Consider the following 9,236-nt stretch of genomic DNA (forward strand, 5'->3'; position numbering starts at 1 on the left):
TCGATGCCATTTCTGACCCCCAACAATCCCGCCTCAGAAATTGCTCCCTGAGAGAATAGAACCCTCGCCACTTGCTCTGATACCACTTGTTAAGCATCAGCGCTACCGCTTGATCTAAAACCAATTGGTGTTCGAAAGGGCGCAACCTTACCCATATAGCGCATTCAGCCCTCCAGGACCAGGCATTCTATTGCGGCACTCCAGGCCATCGTGCGAGGACTTGGTCGATGCCATTTCTGACCCCCAACAAGACGTATCGTGATAGTTGCTTGTAGCTATAAATTCTACCTTTTAAGATGTGATTAGAACATGAAGGAAGGTATAGTCTGTTCTGGAATTCGACTCTAAGAGACCTGAGTCTAAGCATTGCAACATGCGATGATAGGTCATTAGCATATGATACATCGGTCCATTGTAGTAATAAAAGAACTTATCTTAATTTTGTTAAGAAGAAGAAGCAGTCTCCAGTAAGAATCGAGATTGTGACTTGAAGGTCATAATTTGGAGTCTAACGTGAGATAGGGAGCATGTGCAAGATCGAGCACCGCTTGCAGTCAAGGAGTCCAAGAGTTAAATACTCGTTCGAAGCAACATTGAAGTTACGGTTATTACCTAAGATTAAGAGTTAACGTGGGGAGTCATTATACAAGCCTTGTTTCGTTAATGATTCTGGGACGTAATCATCCTAAAGGGGAGATAATTGTAACGCCCGCAGATTCGGGCTAGTCAATTTTGAGACAATAAGCGTCCACATATGAATTTTTGATGGAAGATTATTTAGAATGAATAATCTTAAATAAGTTGTAGCAAATGTCACAAGGGTTCCGTACATATAAAGAACGCCGAAATCCCAGTTATAACGAAGAAGTTATGACCCGTCGAAGTTTTACGGCAAAACCGACACGACACCGAGAATCGAAAAAAGTGAATTTAAGATGAAATACTTTCTAGCCTTAGCGATCTAATCGAAAGTCATAGTATATGTTAAACCGAGAGTGTGCATAAAAAGAACGTCCAAATCTAACTTCGTATGAGGAAGTTATGATTTTTCTAAGATTTGACCTAGCAGTGCACGGCCCGAAACTCAAAGTTTAGATCGAGCGGTGTTTGGCCAACGCAAACTAAATGAGAATTGAAGATCTCATTAATAGGAACTCAACGACAAAAAGACAGACGAAAACGGAGTTTGTATGTAGAAGTTATAAATTTTACGCGGATATTTAACAGTGTAGTCACCTTCTACTGTTAAATTTAAGATCGGTCGAGAATTAGCCAATGGAATCAAAAGGAAAGATGTAGATCTTATTTTTACCTACGCGTGGATATAAATAACGTCAAAAACGGAGCTCGTATGCGAAAGTTACGGATTTTAGAAGTCGGAAGTGTGCTGTGCGAAAATGGGTGATGTGGCACAATCTTGGTCATTGCTTTCTCCCCAAGTCTTGCCACCAGATGGTGACATGTGGCACCAAGTTCAGCCATATTTCACCCTATAAATCGAACCTCTCCCACCCTCATTTTCTTCACACCTTTCCCATTCTTTCTTCTCTCTACACTCTCTCTAAACCTCCCAAAAACTCCCCTAGCGCTAGAAGAAAGCCCCGGAGCACTCAACGGCTCAGAGAAGAAGAGCTTTCGGCTCGGAAGTCCTGCCCCTGCAGAGCCCGGCTTCTAGCCAAACCCCCTCGTAGGTAAGATACGCCTATCTAATTTTTAATATAGCTTTTATTTAAATATAGTAATGTTATTAGGACCTTATAATAATTATTTGAGCTATTATTATGGGTTATATAAGTGTCGTTATAATATCTTTTTAACTACTCGCGGTACGGGGAATCTGGTTTAAAGGGCCGCATAGGGTTGTTGGATTTCAGAAGTGCTATATGCCAAAATGGTTCTGCCCTCCGGTGTTTTATGTCGGCCCATGTCTGTACATAGTGGTTGGAAAATATTGTTTAAACGCTTATATAATAATAATAATCCTAAAACTAATAATTAGTCACGGTAAATATTAGACTAAAATTTAGCGATAATAATGCTAGGTTTCGTCGAAGGGAAATAGAATCGTTAAAAGTGAAGCGCTGCCCGAGTTTGGAATCATCACTTTAAGAAGTGAGTGCATAGTTACTTTCATCTTACACATAGATATGAAGTATTTTATATAAATTACATGCTATGTGTGCATATTATCTGTATACTTGTTATCTATGCTGGATGAATGATTTTACATGTTTTAAATAATTTAAACTGTATATGTATTTTATATCTACGAATATGTTGGGTAAAACATGGGTAGATGAATGATGAGAGATGAAAGATGATATGAGTTAACATTGGCAGCTATAGACTTAGTGCCTAACAAATAACATCGGCAGCTATGGACTTAGTGCCTATTGAATAAACGTTGGTAGCTATGGACTTAGTACCTGTTAGATAAACGTTGGTAGCTATGGACTTAGTACCTATTAGATAAACACTAGTAGCTATGGATTTAGTACCCGATGAATGAACTTTAGCAACTATGGAATTAGTGCTTTACGAACAAGCATTGGCAGATATGAACTTAGTGCCTGTCATATAAACCCTGGAAGCAATGGACTTCGGAATGAACGAATGCAGGATAAATGAATCATAGGGTAGACCTTAAGAGTAAGGAAGATAATGGGGATGGGTAATTGGGTTGATTGTTTGATGTTTAAACATAATAATTAAATTAGTGTGGGTTGAAAACCCTATGTACTCACCAGGTTTCCTAACCTGACCCACTCAAGCTTATTTGTATCACAGGTGTCGATATGAAGTTACATTACACTTAAAGATTAAAGAGATGTAGATCACTAGTGTAAATGAATGTAAGTTCTGTTTATGCTTATGTTTCTGTATTGATGATGACATCCCAAATGTTTTAAAATGAATAAAATACATTTCTTAGGAAATGCTTTGATAACGTATTTATCGTGTTTTTCTGGGAACAAATTCCGCAACACTTTTATTAAAAGAGGTACTCTGATTTTTATAAAGCATAAACAAAATCGGTCTTTTCTGGCCGTGAAAATGGGGATGTCACACTCTACGGTGCATGGACTACTAAAGTTTTTTTATAGATTAAAGTATTGCAATAATCCAAAGCACAAAATTAGGGCCGTCTGAATAAAGTCATGCAGTCCATCCTGATGCATCGGTGCCAAAATTTGAAGAACGAAGTTCATCGGTGGGCATGGAAGAGGTAGTGATCAACGAAAAGGACGAGGATCAGAAAATCAAGGTGGAGGTGGGGCTTCCATTTTTACTACAAGAAAGTTTAATTAACTAATTAAAGAAGCATGTGGACGCCTTCGCATGGAAGCCAGAAGATATGATGAGGATCCCCCGGACACTGATACATCATCGATTGAACATCAACCCAACCTATGTCCCCGTTAAAAAAAAGATATGTATTATGGCTAAAGTAAGGAACGAGGTGGTTAACAAAGAGGTTCAAGCATTGGTAGCAGTAGGGGTCATGAGGGCTACGCAATTCCTAAGGTGGATTGCAAACCCAGTTCTAGTAAAGAAGGGTGATAACACGATTCGAATGTGCGTCAACTTCATCGAGCTTAATAAGGCATGCCCAAAAGACAGCTACCCCCCCCTCGGAAATAGAGCAGTAGATCATATCTTTGGGAGGATTCAAGTGGAAATCTTTTTTGAATGCATACAAAGGATTTCACCTGGTGAAGATGGCAATATCAGATGAAGATAATGTTGGATTAGTGTCTAAGTCCATAACTATAATTGGTATGTACTTGACCCGATTTGGCATGGTCCATTTGGGTTGCATGGCATCGGAACAATTTGGATTGACTTTTGTGAGAAAAGGATATTTATGATTTGTTAATATATTATAAGTTCTAATATATTAATATGAAATCATATTATTTAATTAGTATTGATCAAGAATTAATTTGGAATTAATTTTGTGGTCAAAAGGAGACTAATTAAATATATGGGGATTGATCGTGTAAATCATTCATTCTTATATATGTGGGCTTATGATCCATAGTTCTTCATGTTGGGCTAAACCCATGGATACTCCATGGAGGTTTTAACCCATGGATCATGAAGAATATGGAAAGACATGAGTTACATGGTCTAACCCTAATATCCACCATATATAAGGACCCCATGGCTCAAAAAATTGGCACTAGAGTATGTGTACACATGAGGGCTAGCCGATTTGAGCATAGGAACCTTTTCTCTCAAGTTATTCCAAGATATTCGTGATGTTGTGTGAACCATTTAAGGTGTCACACTTGAGGCACTAGGCTCTTAAGCTCCATGGAATCAAGATACATAAAAAGGTATGTCTTCTAACTTGTTTATATTACCCAAGTATCAATGGTTGTATGTTAGTTAGGTTAATACCTTGGAAAGTTCAAGTTTGCATGTATAATAGAGAAAACATAGATCCAAGATATTTAGGGTTGCATGTACACCAAAGGAGTGTTAGAATGCTCAAAATCCATCAGTGGTATCAGAGCCTAGGCTTGTTTTCATTTATACTTGATGCAAACTTGTTTTTTAAAGCTGAGAATCTGCCCAGACTGAAAACTCGATGAGTTCTGGCTATAAACTCGACGAGTTCATCTGTTATGGCATGAACTCGACGAGTTCTTGTAAGGAACTCGACGAGTTTGGCTTCCAGTTGGCAGATTTTTGAGCTTTTGGCTGGAATTAGACTAGGAACATTACCCTAAGCTGTTTTTGAACTTGTAAACATGTTTTTAGATGTGGTAATGTTCATGCTAATCCAATTTCATAGATAATTGTCAATAGATTCATGTTTTGTATTAGTTTAATGGTTAGGCTAATTACATGAAAAGTGTTTTATTTGAATTATCTTGTTCTTATGAGTTGATTTAGATTAATAGAAAAGTTATGTGATAATATGTTTTCAATCCAAATTGATCTAAAAGTTGTTCATAATATGTGTTTTTGTAACTTGTCCTCAAGTTATATGAAAAGTCACATTTATGATTATTAAAACTCATAAGATTTCCATAAGCTATGAAAAATGGAGAGTCTCATTTTTAAATGTTTTAAAGTCTTCCATTACTTTTCCTCAAGTTATGGAACTTGAAGAGTTTTTCATTAAAACTACTTTAAACACATAAGTTATGGAATTGAAAAGTTCTTGAATAGTTCAAAACTTGCCCTCAAGTTTTGGAATTTGTAAAGTTTCCCCTCATGAATACTTTAAATCCAAGTTAAGCCCTTAGAATTTTAAAAGTTAAAATTCAACTCTTATACTATATAGTATTATCAGTTAATAATATATATATATATATATATATATATATATATATATATATATATATATATGTATATATATATATATATATATATAAGAACAAAGTCAGTCTTACCGTTAGTAGGCCTCATTCATGAAACCGGTATATAAGGGGGGTATAAGATTACTGCCTATAAAATGGCAGTTTAATGGGTGTCCACTCTCACCCACCGCTTCCTTGACTGGTGGAGGGTCGTCGAACGGGTAGGACAAGGACTATAATTCTCCCTTCATTAAAAGTATTAATGATAAATACTAAGTAACTAAACCTTTATAAATTCTCAATCTTAGTTACTTAGGAATATGTGAATTTGGTGCTAACTCATGAAATTACACTTTGCACTTTGCTTAAGTCGTTAGTGGAGCGCGTGTGGTTCACCGACACACTAATCTGGATTTAACAAGGTAGGCAAAGGGTAACTTAATGTTTATCATAGTATCGATGCAGCACGTGTGGTTAACCAGCACATCGATTGAGTGGTAAATATTAAGGGTACCAAGTATATTTGCATGGTTATTCACACCTTGTTTTGTGATCCTCGGCATTCCAGTCACAAAATTTGAGAGGGCACAATCGAGATTGAAACATGCCATTGAGAAGTTCAATGAATCTCAAAAGATCTAGGAGTTTCAAATCAAATTAAAACCTAATAAATTATTTCGTTTTTCATGGTGGAAATTGGTGAATCATCATTCGCCTACCTTCAAATATTGTATAGCTTGGATTATGGCATCCCTCTTCCAAGTTATAAAGTATTGTGTTGGGTCCTCGCCTTAATATTTCATATTGGGTGTTATATTAAGGACTTAAATCAACTAACTTGAAGATCTCCCATTTTAGATGTCTGGTTCAGACAACTATGATCTTCCCAAATCCCTAGGAACAAGCTTTCCTAATGAAGATGATGTCCCATGGTTGGTTCATGGAAATCATGCTTCTCTACCTCCACCTCCTCCAATCATTCTCCCTAACCCACAAGTTCAAGGTCACTCAAGCCCTATTGGCAAGCAAGGGATATGTGTGCTCACATCTTGGAGATGAAGTCACATATTGACAAGCCGGTAGAGTTGGGTGTCAAAGTCTTGAGAAATTTGGTTGTTTAATCACTTTCTAAGTCACATAGTGAGTTTCCTTTGGGACTACTATGGAACAGACTATGACATGACCCTTAATGATCTTATCTATTTTCCAGGTGATGCCGATTCAGCAATGATTTGGAGCACTGGTAAAACAAATTTGATTAGAAGATCAACTTCCTAAACCTCCATGGACTTTGACAATGGTAACATTGGATATCCAGAAAAACCTTCTCTTCCCACTGGAAAGGGATCGGCCATAGTCAACTCGGTTGACCAAATGGTAAAGAGAAAGGCTAAGTCTGACACAATCGCGTGTACCATTCCCAAAGAGTCCATATGCTTATATTGCCAAAGGAAGGGGCATTGGTTGCAAAGCTGCCCTAACTACCTGAAAGATCATAAGGTTGGTCAAGTCAAAAAGTTTGACCCTACTTCAGGTAAGTCCACTATCTAACTCTATTAAGTTCCTATTTGGAGATTCTTATTACATGATGTGACTGGGTCACATGTTGAAGTTTTAAAAATCAAAAAAAATAGAGGAAGCTTAAAGAAGAGTAAGCTAATTCTGATCGCGAAGATGGATTTCGATCGCATGGTTCAGTGATCAGAATTTTTGAGCTGGTGCTTAAAGAGTTGTGATAGATTACTTAGCAATAGATAACAACATAGTTTTCATATGCATTTGCATTGTAAGGATAAGTTTTTCCACAAGTTTTAAATAAAAGAAAAGTTTCATTTTTATTTATTTTAAATATCCTTACAGTGGCATTTGTGAAAAATTATTGTTTATATGATTCCATTGATAGCAACATTGGAAAATGGATTTGATTCTTTCGTTTGTGGTAGTGTCATAATTTACCAAATAAGGAAAGATTCTCATCACCCAAGTTTCAGTTGGATAGAAACTTGTAATCATGCAAGTTATAGTATGATGAATGAGAATTTTCGTCTTTGGAAAATTAAGACTAATTCCTTGTTCACATGTATATGTGAGTCAAGTGAAGGACTAAGGGATCGAGTACATATTCTTGTGCACTGGTCAAAGTCCACCACAAAAGATCGATAAGATTATTCTTCACGATTTACTGAAGTTCAGTAAATATGGTTATACTTACAAGTTTAAGTATAATTCTGAAACATTGGAAAAGTTTCAATGTATGGCAGAACGAATGAGAAGAATCAAATTAGGCAGAAAGATAAAAGTTTCTCCAATCTGAAAAGATGGGAGAGTACTTTAGTATCATGTTTATGATCATTTTAATGATTGTGAGACCATATCACAATTCATCATCTAGGGACATCTTAGTGCATTCCTATGGATAAGAAGAGGAGTCATGAATTGTTGAAATGGTTAAATCAAGAAGATGAGTCATACTTCGTTCCAAAACAAGTCTTAGAGTCATACTCCAAGATTGTAACTTGAGTGACATATCTTAAAGAAGGTTTATAACACTTATCAAATGTAAGAGTAAAATGTGTCCTACTCTTGTACGTTTGAAATTGGTAAGTTGTGATGTTTTAGATAAAACAAAGACCAACTAAGGCCAATTTTGTGAAGTGTTTGTCTTGATAAATAATCCGTACTATCTCTTGAATATTTGTCAAGAGAGTCTTATATGTCAAGAGGACAGTGGGAGTCTTAAAGATCCTGAAAGAATTTCAAGATCTAATCAAGAATAAAATCTATAGTTTATCACTAGCACACGAAGTGAGGTTTATAACCTATCGTGTTGACATATTCCTATTTTTGTGCCCATTCCAGTTAAAGTTGGCTTTGCATATGAGTTCTGAGAGTTCTCAACTGATTGCATAACAACTTGGAAGCAATGGCAGGCCCTTGTGCTGCCAGGTGGCAAGAATTTAAGATTGCATAAGTTCAATCCAGATGAGTTGGGATTTGTCACTAACCTTGTCTTGTGATTATGGTTTTGACAAATTCACATGGATAGGAACACATACACCATAAAATCTAAGCGTCATAAGGTTTCTCTTCGATTCATGAAAATGATGGTGAGGAAACGCTTTCACTAAGTAGATTTTAAGTAGATAGCAATCATGATATTTGCAGTCTCAAAGTCGTTAGTGGAGCGTGTGTGGTTAACCGGCACACTAACATGGACTTGTGAGAAATGGCAAAGGTCTAAACAATTGAGACTATGATTACAGCATCCCTTTTCATAGTTCTAAAATTGTTTAGACACAGATATGAGCTATCTAAGGGAAGGTGTATGACTTTGATAGAGTTTTATCAATGCATCTCGTATCAGAAATCTGAACTTTGGTAAGAAAGCCAATAAAGTATTGATTTCTAGAAGTCTAGCTAATTCCTGAGTACATGTCAAAGCTAGTGGGAGCATAAGTGTTATGCTAATAATCATCATGTTAGTGGGATCATGATAATTATAATAAGTGTTGCAAGTTAGCAATATTAATTATAGAAAACAAAAGTTTCAAGTGGGACAAGTTGTTTTGCTATAATTAAGGGAGAGGAAAATATACTTCATTGAAAAATCTAAAAGCTTAGATCGTGAGATGTTAATCAAATTTAGTCAAGTATATATATGAATGTTATGTTGGAATGGCTCAACATAAGGCAATTCTATATATAGGAACATTATTTGCGTTCTAAAATTAGATTATGATTACGGCATCCCTTTTCATAATCTGAATTGTGAGAACATGGTAAATAGAAATGGAAATATTATAGCAAATGACTGGTCTAGTATCATGTCTTTATGTGAGACATCATGAATCGTGTCCCATATGCTTCAGATATAGGGTCGATTGCATGTGCTATAATATTCATCTGTTCTAAATTTTTCCAAAT

Source organism: Lactuca virosa, chromosome 2, assembly GCF_052849685.1.
Source record: "Lactuca virosa cultivar CGN04683 chromosome 2, Lactuca_virosa_CGN04683_v6, whole genome shotgun sequence".
Taxonomy (NCBI): domain Eukaryota; kingdom Viridiplantae; phylum Streptophyta; class Magnoliopsida; order Asterales; family Asteraceae; genus Lactuca; species Lactuca virosa.